An 18024-nucleotide genomic window follows, 5' to 3' on the forward strand; every position below is an offset into this window, starting at 1 on the left:
GGGCTGGTGACCTGGCAACATGAGCCTTTTTGGATATGTTTTAGAAAAATTAGAAACAAGAGCCTGTTCTCAGGGCTCTCTCCCCAGAGAGGCAGCCCAGCCTGGGGCAGTTCTCGGCTGCTGGCAAGTCCGCTGCCTGCTGCGCCCACAGTGAGTGCAGCCCCACAAGCCCTGACCTCCCTGTCCTGTGGCTTTGTCTCAGCCGAGACTAGCCCTTGTCTGATTAAATTTTGTCCTCACTCCTAGTCTATTGTTTTGTGCAATCTAATAGTCCTTGTGACAGATTCCAGCTACACTGAGCTGCCTGCCTTAATGAGCCATTTTAATCCCCAGTTATGAACAAGGATTTTTTTTTTTTTTTGGTGGTGATGGTGGTGGTTGTTAGTGCTCTGGTTATCTAGCTTATAATTCAAAGCAATAAAATAATCATAATCAGATGGAGAATCTTTTTTTAAAGGGTAACATATTTACAGATGTTGCAGTTCTCTACTTCCATGTTTGCTTTTTTCCACCACGTTCTAAACCTGGTGGTGAGAGAGAATATCAAAGTCGCCAAGGAAAATTTTATATAACTCATACCTTTCTAACCTTCCCTTCTGCAAGACTATGTTATGTTAAAAACCACCATTCTTGGGGGGTAAAAAATGGAGTATAACCTACATTTCCCTAATCCCTCAAAATTTGTAGACTCAAGAGTTTAAGGATCCTTAGGAATTTATAGACCCCCTTTTCTCTTTTTTTTCTTTTTTTTGATGGCAGGGAGGAGGGTTCTATGTTTAAATGCACTTATGTAACAAGATTTCCTTAGAGTAAGTAAAAGCATCCTGTTTTATGTTAAGTACTATCATGTAAGATGTATCAGTATATATATTTTGCAGCAATTTTAAAGATTCTTTCATATCTAGATTAATAAAGATGATGTTAGTTTAAAAAATATCAGTTAAAGGAAAAAAACTAAAGATTCCTCCTAATTCTCTGAAGGTTTTCAGAGTAAAATTATTTCCATCTTGCTTTTAATTTAAAGAAATCTCTTTTTTTTTACTTTAAATATGTATGTACTTTATCATTTTCTGTATCTCCCAGGTAGCTTTTCTATCCTGAAATTGGAAGGCATTCCTTTAGGCTGGTGGCCCTCAGGTGAATAAGAAATGCAACTGAGACTGAAGAAATGCTGTGTCTGCTCAAACTCTCTCTTCTTTCTTCCATTGTGTCCTGCTATCTAGCTTCAAAGAGTCACCATTAAAAATGCACCCCCCATCCCCAGCTTAGACAATTGGATAATTGTTGAGAATCTCTTTTATTAGTTGGCACAACTGAGTTTTATTTATTTATAATTTATACTCCACATATGGCCAAGATATTTGAGGTGGTCAGCAAGAAAACTATGTCCATTATGGAAATGAAAATTAATCCTTCCCCTCTTTCCTGCTTATCCTTCCCAATAATAAAAAAGTGAAAGTCAACTTTGAATCAATATTTGTTGAAATTATCAGAAACCATAAGCCAAAATAATATTATTTCATGTCAGAACATTCTGGTAACCTTAAGCAAAGGGGAAACCAGATAGGTAGGGGAAAGGTTTTATTTAGGATTAAAAAATGTGCCAGTTATTTTTTGTTTCTCCTTCCAACTGTGTTACGTGATGCTTGAGTGGGGACTTTGCAAACCACGTTGCCAGCTGGCTCCCTATTAAGCTCAGTGTGTGTCTGTGTGTGTGTGTGTAGGTGTGTGTGTGTGTGTAGGTGTGTGTGTAGTTTTGAATACGTCCAACATCTCTGCTTTGTTCTTCCAGCTCTAAGGGAGGCAGCTGATTCCTCATTTTCTCTTTTTTGCCTTTTTAGTCACGCAATTAACTTTATACCTAATTGATAACTACTTATGTTCTATCTTCTCTCTTAAATGACTAGTCTGTGGTCTCCTGACTAGATCTCAACGGATACTGTAGATACCAGGCCATGTCTCTTAATATGTTTACTTACATGAAGCAGTATGCCTCCTAAGACAGTCACACATGCTTCCTGAGCTATTAATGCACAGGTCTTCCCATGATATCCAATTTTTGTTAAATATAATGTTTCTGTTAACAAGGAAGCATGTAAAGCATTGTTTTATTCCCTTTTTAATTTTTGGTGAAACACTTTTTGTAAAGATTGTAATTTGCTTCCTTTGGATGTGTAAACAGGCTATGTTGGTCAGACCCATGACTGCATGAATCACACATGGGTAGAAAAAACCCATACCACCCCCCAGGGCTAATTTTTCTGTTTGACAGCTTAGTAAATAAAATGAGGATGGTGGTCCCAGAAGCTTAAAAACTAAACCCAACTGGAAGTCTTGTTTTTTTAATAATTCACTATCAGAATCTTTAAAGACAAAAAAATTTTAAAGTTGGTAGAAAGACTGCTAGTTCTATAAAGAAAGATGATTGTATTGAGAGTCAGCGATTATTTATTTTTTGCATGAAGTTTAACTTCCAGCTTTCTGATAAGCCACAGCAACACCACTGTTGTTATGGACAACTAAAGTAAAGCTCACTTTTTCTTCCACAGATTAGCCCATCCATAATGGGAAAGCACAATCACCAAGGCTCGGGGGTTTTTAGGACTACTGTATAAGGAAACATGTGGCTAAGAGAGTCCCAGAAAAAGGAAAGTATAAGGGCCAAGATTATGAGTAAGGAAGGACCCGGATTTTGAGTTCCAAAAGAAGGTAGAAGCCACATTTACTTACGATTACCTTAACAGTGGAATGCAGAAGACAGAGGAAGAGCATATTTAAAATGCTAGAAGAAAAAATTATCAACCAAGAATTCTATAACCAGCAAACTTTGAGAGAACTTAGGTCTGCCTAACAAGAAATATTAAAGAAAGTCCTTCCAACTAATAATGACTCAAGATGGTAACTGGAATCCACAGGAAGAAATAAAGAGCACCAGAAATGGTAAATATGTGGGTAACTATAAAAAATGTATAAATATTCTTTTTCTTTTCTTTTAGTTACTTTGAGACATCAGATTGTATAAAAGCAGTAATTATGTTGTTGGGTTTACAATATAAATTGATAATATATAGCACAAAGAAGGAGGGAGGAAAAAAAACTATCTTAGAGTAAGATAGTTTTTACCAGAATGAGGTCTGAATTATGTCTGTATGAACCTGATGTAAATTGTGATAAATTATGATGCAAAAGTAATATCTAGCACAATCACTAACACAATAACTCAAAAAGTATACTTAAAAATTTGGCAGAGGAATTAAAATAATGCAGTGTTTGACAAAAGAAGACTGTAGAGGAGGAACAGATAAATAAGAAATACGTGACATACAATTTAATAGGAAAAAAATCAAACACTGATTTAAAAATGGGCAGAGAATCTGAATATATATTTTTCCAAAGAAGACATACAAATTGCCAACATGTACATGAAATGATGTTCAGCATCACTAATCATTGGGGAAATGCAAATCAAAACCCACAATGAGGTATCACCTCACACCTGTTAGAATGGCTATCATCAAGAAGACAAGAAAGAGCAAGTGTTGGTGAGGATGTGGAAAAAATGGAACACTCGTGCACTGTGGTGGGATATCAATTGGTGCAGCCTTATGGAAAACAATATGGAGGTTTCTCAAAAAGTTAAAAACAGAACTACCATATGACCCAGCAATTTCACTTCTGGGTATTTATCTGAAGAAAACAAAAACACTAACTTGAAAAGTCACATGCACCCCTATGTTCATTGCAGCATTATTTACAAGAGCCAAGATAAGGAAGCAACCTATGTATCCATCAACAGATAAATGAACAGAGAAGATGTGATATACATGTGCGTGCGTGAGCACACAAACGCACACACTGGAATATTATTTGACTGTAAAAAAGAAGGAAATCTTGCCATTTTTAACAACAGGGATGGACCTTAAGGGCATTATGCTAAGTGCAGTAGGTCAAAGACAAATACCATATGATTTCACTTACCCGTGGAATATTAGAAACAAAACGAAACACCAAGCTCATTGATAGAGAATAGATTCATACAGAGGTGAGATTGGAGGTAGACGAAAGAGGTGAAGGGGATCAAAATGTACAAACTTCCACTTATAAAATAAATAGGTCATGCTGATGTAATGTACAACATGGTGACTAGAGTTAATAACACTGTATTGCATATTTGAAAGTTGCTGAGAGATCTTTAAAGTTCTCATTACACACGCACACACACAAATTTTTGTAACTATGGTGATGAATGTTAACTATAAACTTACTGTGATCATTCTGCAATATATATAAATATTGAATCATTACATTGTACACCTGACACTAATAAAGAATTGTGTCAATTATCTCAATTTAAAAAAAAATGAGACATCTAGAAGATAGCAAAATGCAGACATGTTTTCAATGAAATTAATACTTGCATTAATGTGATTACACTCTAATCAAAAGGCAGAGATGGTCAGACTGGATAAAAAAGCAATATGCAACTATATGCTGTCTATAAGAGACAATACAGATTCCAAGACATAACTGGTTGAAAATAAAAGGATATTAATATACTTGAAATGGCTACATTAAGAAAAATGGACTTTAAGAAATATTACTAGAGACAAAGAGGGACATTTCATAATGATGAGTCAACATATCATGAGAATAAAGCAAGTTTCAACTATACTTACCTAACAAAGGATAGACGAACAACTATAATTAGAGATTTTAATGCCCTACTTTCAATACTGGATGGAACAACCGGACATAAAATGGACATAGAAAAATTGAACACTATCCATCCATTTAACCTAACTCGTGTAGGCTATGATAAGTTCAGGGGCATATAGCCACCCACATTCTATCCAACAGACAAATACATATTTATTTCAAGTACCCATGGCGCTAAAATAACTGACTATCCATATGAAAATAAAAACCTCAGATCTTCACCTTATAAGATACAGAAAAATAAACTCAAAATGGATCATAGACCCAAACATATGAGCTAAAAATATAAACCTTCTAGAAGAAAACAGGAGAAAGTCCTTGTGACATTGGGTTAGAAAAGATTTCTTAGAAATCTTTTTTGTTCCAAAAGCATGATCAATAAGAGAAAATCAATAAACTGGACTTCATAAAATTAAAAACTTTTGCTCTTCAAAAAGCACCATTAATAAAAAGCCACAGATCAGTAGAAAACATTTGCAAGGTACAAGCCTGATGTCCAGAATATACAAAAAAACTCTCTTAAACCTCCACCATAAGAATTCAAGTAACCCAATTTAAAAACGAGCAACAGGTTTGAACAGACATTTCACTAAGAAAATATATGAATGGCTGATAAGCCCATGAAAGGGTGTTCAATATCATTAGTCATTAGAAAAATGCAAATTAAAATCACGGTAAGATACCACTCCAAACCAATCAGAATGGCTATAATGAAAAAGACTGTCAATACCAAGTGTTAGCAAGTATGAGAAGAATCTAGAGCTCTCATACATTGCTGGTAGAAATGTAAAATGGTAAACATTTTGGCAATCACATCAAAACTTAAACATTAACTTACTATGATCATATAGAAAAATGGTACAAATCAACCGGTTTGCAAGGCAGAAGTATAGACACAGATGTAGAGAACAAACATATGGACACCAGTGGCGAAAGCGGGGGGGTGGGGGGGTGGAATGAATTGGGAGATTGGGATTGCCATATATACATTACTAATGAGAAAAAATATCAAATATCAAAAAACAAAAAAATCAAATACACTTTAAATATATGCAGTTCATTGTATGTCAATTGTATCTCAATAAAAGTTCTCAAAAATATAAAGTAAATATACTAAAAAAAACAAAACTTACTATGATCATAGTTAACTCACAACTATCTAGCAATTTCACACTTAGGTATCTACCCAAGAAAGTGAAAACATATGTCCATATAAAGACTTGTACATGAATGTTCACTGCAGCATTATTCATAGCAGCCAAGGACTGGAAACAATCCAAATGTCCATTGGTCAGTGGAGGGATAAACAGAAATACAGAATATTTGCATTATGAAAAGCATCGCTATATTGCCCTTGTATAATCACACTCAACTCCCTTCCTCACTGTACCTCCCACTCCATTTCCTGTCCTGTCCCTGATCCCTGGCAACCACTAAGGTATAACCTCAGTTTGTATAATTTTGTCATTTCAAGAATGTTGAGTAATGGAATCATACAGATAGTATGTAACCTTTCTGGATTGGCTTTTTTCACGCATCACAATTCTCTGGAGAGTCATTCAAATTATTGCAGGTATCAATAATCCATTTCTTTTTATTACTGAGTACTATTCATGGATATAAATTCCAGGTTCTTTAGTCATTCACCCATTGAAGAATGTTTGGTTTATTTCCAGTTTTTGGCTATTCCAAATAAAGCTGTTATAGACACTCAATTACAAGTTTTTATGTGAGGATAAGTTTTTACAGCTGCTGGGTATTATGGTAGTTTCATGTTTAGTTTTTTAAGAAACTGCCAAACTGTTTTCCAGTGTAGCTAGGAATTATCTTTTCAAAAGTTCTAGGCTGGGAACGGGGAGCAGATCAAGTCTCTTGGATGGGGTTCGTGGCCAGGCTATAGAGCAGGTAAATGAGCTGAGGCGAAGGGCAATAAGGCCCTGAGTGCTGGCAACATGGATGGTGCATTACGGTGCTGGTCTGAGGCAGTGAGTTAGATCCCCAGGCCCATGTGCTCTCCAGCAAGCGCTGAGCATCCTACACTGAGAATGGGTATCTCCAGAAGGCTTATGAGGATGGTTGCAAAACCGTTGACTTAAAACCTGACTGGGGCAGCAGCTCTTGACTTCTTGAACTCATTTAAAGCCGCCACTGAAACCTATAAGGAAGGTTTGAAACAGGAAGCAAGCAATCCTCAGCTCAAAGAGGGCTTACAGAATATGTAGCCCCAGTCAGCAGAGAGGAAATTCAAGAATCCCTTCAACATGTCCAATGTGTACCAGAAGTTGGAGAGTGACCCCAGGTCAAGGACACTGCTCATGGATCCTACCTACTGAGAACCGATAGAGCAATGTGAAACAGGCAGTCTGACCTGGGCAAAAACTGCAAGATCCCCAGATCATAACTACCCTCAGTGTCTCCTCTGAGGCAATCTGGGCAGTATGGATGAGGAGGAAGAAGACAAGACACTTTCACTGCTACCTTCTCCCAAGGTGCAGACCTTGGAGACCTTCTGGAGACCAACCCAGAGCCAAGAGAAGATCTTCCAGAGAATGAGAAGCAGGCACTGAAAGAAAAAGAGTTGGCGAAGGATGCCTGTTAAAAAAAAAAGACTTGACAGAGCCTTGAAGCAGTCATACTGGGACCCCACCAACATGACTCACATGACCATTCAAGCAGCCATGTACTTCACAAGGGGCAACTAGAGTGAATGTCAGGAGCTTTGTGGGGAGGCCATGGAAGAGGGGCTAGGTAAGTGAGAAGACTCTCATTGGCACGTTGCCAAAGCTGATGCTCAAATTGACAGAGCCTGTTTCAAAGAAGGAAAGTACAAGGATGTCATCCATTTCCATGAGTCTCTGGCAGAGCACCAAACCCTAGATGTGCTCAAGAAATGTCAACAGGCAGAGAAAATCCTGAAGGAGCAAGAGTGGCTGGACTGCATAAACCCTGGTCTGGCTTTGGAAAAGAAGAACAAAGGCAATGAATATTTGAGAAAGAGGACTATCCCCAGGCCAGGAAGCACTATACAGAAGTCATCAAACAGGAACCCAAGAGATACAAAATTGTACAGCAATGGAGCTGCATGCTTCATCAAACTCCTGGAGTTTCAGCTGCCACTCAAGGACTGCGAGGAATGTATCCAGCTAGAACTGACCTTCACCAAAGGTTATACATGGAAATCAGCTGCCTTAAGAAGCAATGAAGGACCACACAAAAGGCAGAAGGCACTAGACCTCGACTCCAAATGTAAGGAGGTAGCAGATGGTTACCATGGCTACATGGTGGTCCAGTACGGCCGACACAACAGACCTGAAGATGTGAAGCGAAGGGCCATGGCCAAGCCTGGCCATGCGGCGCATCCTGGAACAGGTGTAGAAGGACCCCCAGGCACTCAGCAGACTCTTAAAGAATCCTATAATAATGCAGAAGATTCAGAAGCTGCTGGATGTGGGTCTGACTGCAACTCGGTGATGACTTGCTCATCATCTCCCTCCCCTTCACCCTCATGTGGGAAAAGGAGCTGGAACTGTGGCAAGCAGCATGGAGCAGAAGGGAGAGAAGGGGAAAAGGCAGACAACTTCTTTGTATATGTTTATGCAGACCTATGTGGAGGATACAGAGACTTGTACTCGGGTCATTTGTGCGGCTTCTGGGCCCTCCTAGCACACACGGTCTCTCCTGCTGCCCCCGAGGTTCATGTCTTCCACCCCTGCCCCGCAGTCACTGTCCCAGCTGCTCTCCCAGAGTTGGTGACTTGAGGTGGGGGAATGGAGAGGAGCCATGTACGTGGAGGGGAGGATGTTCTTCCCAACCTCAGGCCCCAGCTATCTTCACACTATTAACTCCATGACTCCTTCACCAACAAAACAAGCCGGTCTAGCATGGTTACATGTTTAAAAAAGAAAAGAAAGAAAAAGTAGTTCTGTTTATTGTTAATCCTGACCAGACAAGAAAGAGAAAGAAAATACATCTTTGTTCAAGCTTAGGTCTTTTACAGGCATAGGAAACTAGAAATCTATTCAGATCCTCTTATCATAGCTTAATTAAAGAGAAAAGGTGACAGTGCATTATTATCAAGGTGTCTTTGAAAAAAAAAAAGCAACTTATTAATAAAAGCAGCTTAAAACTTTACAACTATTTTCAACATTGACCTAGGAGCTCAGTATCAGTAGTGCTTTCACGGTCTACTGATGTAATATTTGGCACTGAGCAGACTCTGAATGTTTTACTCAATGTTTTGGGATTAAAATACAGAAAATGTTCTTCCCATGTTCCCAAATATATAAACCTGTTTATCTTGATTTATTTTTATAAAAGAACAAGCCCTCAGAAATATAGATACATGTTCTCTTGCCCAAAACAAAATAAATCATACCCTTTGAGGCTGAAAAATAAAAATTTCAGAAGATTTTGAATAATTTAGAAGGTTCTAAACCTTGAGACATAATATTCTGATTATGAAGTCATTACTGCACAGCAAGTTATTTTGGCCCAATCTGTTCTCTTGGAATCTAAAGTCAACAGGATTGTCTGTGCAGCAGACAATCACGTTCAACCGGTACAGGGCCACTCCTAATCTTTAAGCTTTTCAGTTCATGAAACATTTATGCATCTTAAACTGGATTTAAAAGTCATCACAGGCACCTACCTGCAGACAAACTATTCAGGGTTTTCTGCTTTCTCCACATACCAGCTGCCTAGGATCCCACCCACTCCAGTCAAATATTTCATGCTATTCTCTATACAAGTGTATTCCACCACATCTGGATATCTGAATGCAAGAGATCATAGCTCCTGAGATATTTGGTGCAGGAAGGTCCCTAGAAGTCCTGTGTGTAATCACTGTGAGGTCTGCAGTTTCTTTCACATAGACAAAAGTCACTTGTCATCCTAGATGACATTTCCCTCCTCATTCTATCCAGATTGGAGATGCTACAATGTCTGTCTTTGTTTCTATTAGTTATATATTATCAACATTCATTTTCCCCTGAAGTGTTTTGTACTAATTCACTATTATCAGGAAAGTAAAAATTTTATTTAAATTTTTTCTAATTAGTCCAGTAGAATTCCTTCCTTTCTCATGATAACCCTCTTAATGATGTGTTTTTATTTCTTATTAGTTATAATATTGGCTTACTTGAAGGAGTTGTAGCCTTTCCTTATATTGAATAAATATATTCAATGAGTGCCTACTATTTTCACTGTGATATCACTGGAAATTCTGTGGTGTAAAAGATGAATAAAGTTCCTACCCTAATGGAGCTTACAGACTAATGGTGAAGACAGACATTAAACAGATCATCACACAAATAATTAATTACAATGCTAGCAAGCATAAGGAAAAAAATGCTACGAATGTACACATAAAGGAACTGGCAATCTGGCAGGAATTGTAGGCTAGAAAAAATGATGCTCAGCCTGAGATCTGACGATTTGGAGTTAACGAAGACAAACAGAAGAAGTAGTGTGTCACTAGAGTGAAAAGGATTTTGGTATAGTTAGGACCTCATAGAACGTCACTGCGTCTGGAACTCAGAGCATAAAGGGAAGAAAGCTGCAGAGGAAAGCTGGAGCCAGACCCTGCTGAGGCTGCTAGGCTCTGAATTTTATTCAAGTTGCATTTGAAATATTTTTAAGTAAAGAACTGCCATGATCAGCTTTGTACTTTAAAAGGATCACTCCTGGAAAATGAAATAAGGTAACCATTTGGCTTAGATGGGGAAAGAACAAAAGTGGATGAAGGAGGACTATTAGGAGACTTTTATAGATGCCTAGGAGAGAAATGATGGATTTCTTGGATGATTGTGTTGGTACTGAAGAGGAAAAATACCTTAAATATAAAGCCAGTGAGATGTGGTTTTTAGCCAGAGCAACTGAAAGGCTTGGACAGGTTTAAGATATATGATTTCTGTTTGGGACATTTTTGAGTATGGGCTAGAATATGAATTCCGGGATGATAGATTTTTTTTTGCCTTTTTTGTTCACTGCTGCAACCTGTGCTTCAGAGACATTCTAGTGGAGATGTTGAATAGGCAGTGAGATTATATGGAATTGCAGCTCAGAACAGAGATTCGGGAGTCAGCAGGATGAAGACTGTAGATCCTCTCAGAAGCCAGGGCCACGCCAAGGTCCTCTAGGGGAAGGTTGAAGAGCGGGAAAGTCAAGGTCAAGGACTGGTGCCCAGCTCACTTGCTAACAGCTCTCTGCAGCACCACGTGTCTGCAAAAGCATTTACTCATTCTCATCATGTTCTCTGTGAGACCCAGTCCTTGTGCTGAAGATGTTCAGGTCCCAGTATCCCCCATTACAGCATTCAATTTGGACCTGTTTCACAGGAATACTAAGCCCTTCATCTCTCTTTCTCTCTCCACTCCTCCTTTCAAGAGCAGTGGATGGAAGGAAATTTAGGAAAATGGGTTACAGTATAAAATGGAAGATGATGCTGAATTGTTGATGGAAGATACAGACTTAATGCTTGACCCTTTCCAGCTATCAGGGCCCAAGTCAGGGTGGTAGGGTACATTTTTTAGCCAGGAAGTCATTTCTATGCTCTTTTCAGTGTACATTTCACACTTAATTTCTCCTTAATAAAATAATAGTTAACAAAATGAGATCTTTTCATATGACAGTTGCTAAAAGAGGCAAAACTTCTAAAAACCAAACTGGTAAGAACAGTTTAGAACCAGTTTCATTTTTAGAATTACTTATTTTATACAACAATGAATTCAAAAGTGTAATTTATTTATTCTATCTATGTGCTTATCAGAATATAAACTGCACTAGGTAACCAGTACAAATTGTTACCAAAATGGATAAACCAGAAGTCACTGAGAGTTGTGTTAAAAAACAAAAATCGCCGAACACTCTGCACTGTCTAGAATAATTAAACATTACTTCTTTCATAAGCAAGTTGAAATGATTTCTTTTTAAAAGATGAAGATGAAAGATACAGTCTGCTTAAGAGCCTCTTCTCAGTACCTGGCCCCTCCAAAATCTCCAGTTAATGACGTTCATTGAATACATATGGCTATCATAACTGATCTTATATCATTAGTTGAAGAGAGTTTAAATTTTTTCTCAATGCTATTAACATATCCATTACACAACCTTAAAAAAAACCTGTGAGTTTAATGAAACAGGTCATTCTATAAAATGGGGATAATGATGCTTGTCCTCAAAAGACTGTTGTGAGAATTAAATGAATTAACGTTGGGAAAGCATTCAGAACAGCCTCTGACACATAGCAAGCCAAATTAGCGCTGGCCGCTGTTGCTGCTGTAACTGCTTACAAATACAGCCCCTGTTTATCTGCATTAGAGAGATCCTCAGGGTGGGGATTACAGCTATGTTGGAATTACAGTGATTATTATAGTAGTCTCCCTTATCCTCGGGGGATAAATTCTAAGCAGATGTCTGAAACTGCAGATAGTACTGAACTTTTATCTATACTATGTTTTTTCTATACACACATACCTCTGATAAAGTTTAATTTATAAATCAGGCACAGTAAGAGATGAACAATAATAGCTAATAAAATAGAACAATCATTACTAGACTGTAATAAAAGTTATGTGATCGCCCTCTTTCAAAATACCTTATTGTACAAATTTAATACCTGTTTCATCTTTACTAAACACGTACATGCACCATGGCTGTCACTTGTGTGGTTTGAGATACACCAACAAAAGATGCATGAACTTCTTTTTCCTTTGTCACAAAATCACAGATAAAAGGTCTTTGCAACCTCAGCATATGATTTTTTTCTTAAGTGGAAAACTTTCACCTTTTCACTTAAAGGAAGCACTTTATGGCTTCTCTGGCATATCCCAGTTGCCCGCATCACTACTCCTGCACTTTGGGCCATTATTAAGTAAAATAAAGGTTCCTTGAACACAAGCACTAAAATATCATGACAGTCCATCTGATAACCAAGACGGTGCTAGGTGACTAACGGGCAGGATATGCTGGACAAAGGGATGATTCATGTCTTGTGCAGGATGGGGCAAGTCGGTGGCAGAGAATGGTGTGCAATTTACAACTTATGAATTGTTTATTTCTGGAATTTTCCATTTAATATTTTTGGACCATGGTGGACCCTAGGCGACTGAAACAGTAGAAAGCAAAATTGTGGCTAAGCAGGGACTATTGTATTTTTAAAAATATGTTACGTTGGTTACTAAGCAGGAATTCTGTATATAAATCAAATAATACTAAGGCACTAGAAGAGCAACTATTCAAAAAATCACTTTAAGCCCATAATTGCTTTTCAGGACTACCCCTAGGAAAGTAAACCTCCCTTCTGCCACCACATTCCCCTAGCAGCTGTGCCAGTTTGCCCGTGACAGCCTACTTGAGAACTGGTTCCAGCCTGTGTTGGAAGGGAGTTTGTTGCAAGAGCTAACATGGCCAATGACCTTGGCTAACACGTCTCAACTCTGAAAATCACTGATTTACTTTTTCCATTATCGGTCATCCTTACCTTTCCTGAAATGGTGAAATGCTGGTTCTCTGTCTCCTGTGCCACCCTTTGTAATTCCCTATGTCTACTCAGAGTTTGTCCTCATGACCCTCAGCCAATATTTGTCCTGGCTTGTCTCAACGCTTCCTGGAATATCAGAGCAGGCTGATCACTGGATTCTCTCTCTGGACCGTTCTGACCCCCCTCTCTCAAATCTACAGTCTTTACTTAGGCCCTGTGACCATTTCTCTGGTCCTGTCTTCCTGCAGGCCTGTCTGCTGCTGGCTGCACCATAGTATAAAAGATGATTGAGGAAATTGCTGCAGACCCACAGGTTTCTATATCTTTGAAGAGACTTATGAGTCCTCCTGAACTCATTTCTTGCCTTCTGTGCTGTATCCTCCTTCCCCTGCCTGAGCATTTTGTAAGAAATCGAAGGAATGATGAGCATGCTAGTGGGTAGATGGGTATAAATTATTGTAATCCATTCCAGAACTGTTTCCTCTCCTCCCCTCCTCCCCAACAATATAACCTTCAGCTAAAAGCTGGATGAGCGTCCTTCTGGGCTCCCATGATGGAGTTGGGAGGGGTCCAAGACTATCTAGAGTTGATTGACTGAGCTTTTTCCTCTTGGTTTTTCAGAAAGAATCAAAAATAAAATCCAGAATAATATAGTTTGTTCTACCAGAGATACCACTTATAGATGGATACTTTCCCTTGGTTCTGCGCTTGCTATACTGGATATCGTTTGAGGGAGATGCCCAAGCATACACAAATCCTAACAAAAGACTAAACTCACAGAAGAATGCAATCAAGTGATGGCTTTTTCTTTAGAATCTGAGTACGAAGGCCACAGGAACAGATGAAGTTGACAAGTTAAAAACTAAATTTTTATCTGCTTGGAACAACATGCAATATAGTTGGGTGTTGAAAACAAAGACATATTTTAGTAGAAATTCCCCTGTATTACTGCTTGGAAAGTGTTACCATGTTCAATATGAGGATGAAAATGAACTGTTACCTGCAAGATCAGGATGAACAATAGAAGATCATGTAATTGCAGGAAATGTATAAGAATTTCATAAAGATTTCATTTCAAGAATATGGCTTACCTACAGGGAAGAATTTCCTCAAATAGAAGGCTCAGCTTTGACAACAGACTGTGGTTGGGGCTGTACATTAAGAACTGGCCAGATGCTATTGGCTCAAGGACTCAAACTACACTTTCTTGGTAGAGTTTGGACCTGGCCTGATGCTTTGAACATTGAAAATTCAGACTCTGAATCATGGACTTCCAACACTGTAAAAAAATTTACTGTATCATCCGAAGCATCACTTTCAGGGGAAAGAGACTCAAAACCCCGACAATTTCTCTGAAGGAAACAATTGGGAGATAGTCTGATGATTGTGAAATGCAAACTGAAATTTATCACAGGAAAATCATCTCTTGATTTGGTGATTCCCCCTTGGCTCTCTTTGGTTCACATCAACTAATAGAATATGGAAAGAAGTCTAGGGAAAAAGCTGGAGATTTGTGTGGACCAGCTGTGGTGTGGACCAGCTGTGGTTGCTCACATTTTAAGAAAAGCACTTGGAGAAGCAAGACACCCAGATTTACAAGAAATAACTATTTATGTTGTGCAAGATTGTACAGTTTATAGTTCTGATGTAATTGATAAACAGTGCACTTCCATGGCCTCTGATAATACAGATGACAAAGCAGTTATTATTCTAGTTCCTGTTAGACTTGGTGGAGAAAGAACCAATGCTGACTATTTAGATTCTGTAAAGGGTATCTTAAGCCTTGAATATTGTGTGGGTATTATTGGTGGCAAACCTAAACAGTCATATTAATTTGCTGGATTTCAAGATGACAGTTTGATTTACATGGATACTCATTACTGCCAGTCTTTTGTAGATGTCAGCATAAAGGATTTTTCTCGAGACATTCCACTGCCCTTCTCCCAAAAAGATGTCATTTCAAAAAACGGATACTAGCTGCACAATAGGATTTTACTGTTGAAATGTTCAGGACTTCAAATGAGCTTCTGAAGAAATCACTAAGATGCTGAGAATTTCTTCTGAGGAGAAATATCCCTTATTTACTCTTGTAAATGGTCATTCCAGAAACTATGATTTTACATCTACAATCAATGAAGAAGACCTTTTCTCAGAGGATGAAAAGATTAAAAAGATTTAGCACAGAAGAGTTTGTCTTGCTGTAAAGATTAGCACATTTGTGCTTGATGAGAAGAAATCCTTTGAAGGAGGAAAAATGAAGAGAAACAAGTATACTTGAAACTGGCTTATTTTCACAAATATCTTAATTTTATATGTTTTTTAAAGAAAGAACATTTGAAAACATACAAGTTTTAAAGATATTTTTCTGAAGGAGAAATGATTTAGTGAATCTTGATTTCCAATACATATCCAGTGATTCTGGCCGCATTCCTCTTTCCCTAAGATCTGCTGATGATTACCTTAACTGCAAGGCTTCCAGTCTTCAAATTCTTCCACCTGGGCCCACTGTTCTCCTGAAGGTTTTGTGATATTGAGCCCCCAAATGGGATTGCCAAATAGTTTCAAAAGCTTCAGTTTGTACTAATGACCAGAAGACCAGAGAATGAATCTTCAGTGCTGCCTAAGCCTCCTGATATTAATGCAACCGAAGGATGCTTTTGGATCTACCTTGATATATTGAATAGTAATTTTTAGCTGTGATATGATACAATTATATAAGCAGGATTTTGAGTTAAGGTAATACGTAGCAATATGATTTTATAATGGCTCCTCATTTTGCTCACTGTTGAGCCTTCCCTGAGGAGTGAAGGTGCAGTATTGGTTTTCCCCACAGATTTAAAGGTTATGTTATTAATAATAACTGCATCCAATCAAACAGATAAAGGCAAAATGGTTTCCTAGCTCAAAAATGAAATTTTATGGAAACTCTACTTATTATGGAGTTTTAAGATCGAAAGATAAGTACCAAGAAAGATATCAGTAGATGCCCTCCATGTGATTTTTGCTATTTGTATAAATCAGTGCAGTGGTGTTTAGAAGCTGAGGCCATCTGTAAGGTAAATCTGCCTTAAGTGTATTATGTATTACTTAAAGGCAAATATGTGATATAAAAGTATGAGTGTTATTATTGAGCCAGGTTTATAAAACAAGTACTTTAATAAAGATATGAGAACATTAAAAAAAAAAAAAGAAAGAAAGAAAATCCAGCCTGTGTGACCGTCCCCCAGCATGCCTACCAATGGAAACACCTAGGAGCACAGCACATGAGCCCAGTTTCCTGGCTCACTGCAGACACAAACCAGAACAAGTTAGAGCCACAGACCTACTTCAAATTAGAGCTCTATTCACTCCAAGGAGATGATCCAAACTTATGCATTATTGGTGCTTCTGAATCCACACAAGCCTATGGTTGTTGAGCCAAGTCTCAAGAAACAAGTGGAGGGACTTCCCTGGTGGCACAGTGGTTAAGAATCTGCCTGTCAATTCAGCGGACATGGGTTTGAGCCCTGGTCTGGGAAGATCCCACATACCACGGAGCAACTAAGCCCGTGCACCACAACTACAGAAACCTGTGTGCCTAGAGCCTGTGCTTCACAACAAGAGAAGCCACCACACTGAGAAGCCCACACACCACAACAAAGAGTAGCCCCTGCTCTCCACAACTTGAGAAAGCCCACACACAGCAACGAAGACCCAACACAGCCAATAAATAAATAAATTTTTTAAAAAAGGAAGCAAGTGGAGGTCTTTCCTACTCTTCCATTGCCTGTTAGCCTGCAGCACTGCTAGAGCCCACTCAACTAGAGAGGACCTACCACTAATCTTCTAAAGTGAGCCAACCATTGAACAACATTCAGCAATGAACAGGAATGGACTGCTGGCACACACAACAGGCATGAGCCTCAAAATCATCATGCTGAGTGGAAGCCAGACAAAATAAGAATACTTACTGTGTGATTCCACTTCCTTAAAATCCCAGATAATGCGAACCAATCCACAGTGACAGGCAATAGATCAGTGGTTACATAAGGATGGGGAGGGAACCCACAAGAAGGAAAGGGAGAAACGATCACAACGTGGCAGGGGCAAACTTTTGGGGGTGAAGGATATGTCCAGCATCCTGACTTTGGTGCGGGTTTCATGAACGTACACGTGTCAAAACTTACCAAATGGTCCATTTCAAATACGTACTATTTATTGTAGATTAATTATATCTCAGTAAAACTATTTAAGAAGTGTACATGCACCTCCAACTATTTATATGGTAAATTATATTACTAAATTTCCTAATGTTAAACTAACCCTGCATTCATGGGAATAAATCTCATGTGGTCCTGATGTGTTAGTTTCTTAATGTGGTATTGGATTCTGTTTGCCAACTTTTTTTTTTTTTGGATTCTCAATCTTTTTATCTTTTATTTCTTTAGGTAGCTATTTAATTGTAAACATTGGAAAATCCCATTATCTTAATTCCATGTTATCTAAATCTGTCATTTGTCATGTTTGCAGACTTTCACTCAAACGAGAGTTTGTTTTCCTGTTTCAGTAATTTTTCATGGGAATTTTTGTTTTAATCTAATATCTTGGAATTCTCAAGCCCTTAAAGAGGAGATGCTATCTCTAGGATTTGTATTTGTATATGGAAGTATTTCTGTTGCCTACCAATCTGGGACTATTTTATTTTTCAGTTTGGGATTTTCCTGTTTGTGAGTAGTATAAATTCAACGAATAGTGTAAATTTAAACCCCCAAATGGATAAGGTTAAAAATTCTCAGAAAGGATGATGTTGTTCTGTTATTATTGTTTTTCATCCAGTGCTGCAGTCCAGA

At 38.2% G+C, this 18024-nt stretch overlaps 2 pseudogenes; both read left to right on the plus strand.

The window, feature by feature from the left end:
• The first annotated feature begins 19 nt into the window (after positions 1 to 19).
• LOC130851857 (stress-induced-phosphoprotein 1-like) lies at positions 20 to 8187 on the plus strand (annotated as a pseudogene).
• On the plus strand, positions 8187 to 15374 carry LOC130851858 (cysteine protease ATG4C-like; annotated as a pseudogene).
• Positions 15375 to 18024: the final 2650 nt, after the last annotated feature.

The sequence above is a fragment of the Hippopotamus amphibius genome, chromosome 4 (genome assembly GCF_030028045.1).
Source record: "Hippopotamus amphibius kiboko isolate mHipAmp2 chromosome 4, mHipAmp2.hap2, whole genome shotgun sequence".
Taxonomy (NCBI): Eukaryota; Metazoa; Chordata; class Mammalia; order Artiodactyla; family Hippopotamidae; genus Hippopotamus; species Hippopotamus amphibius.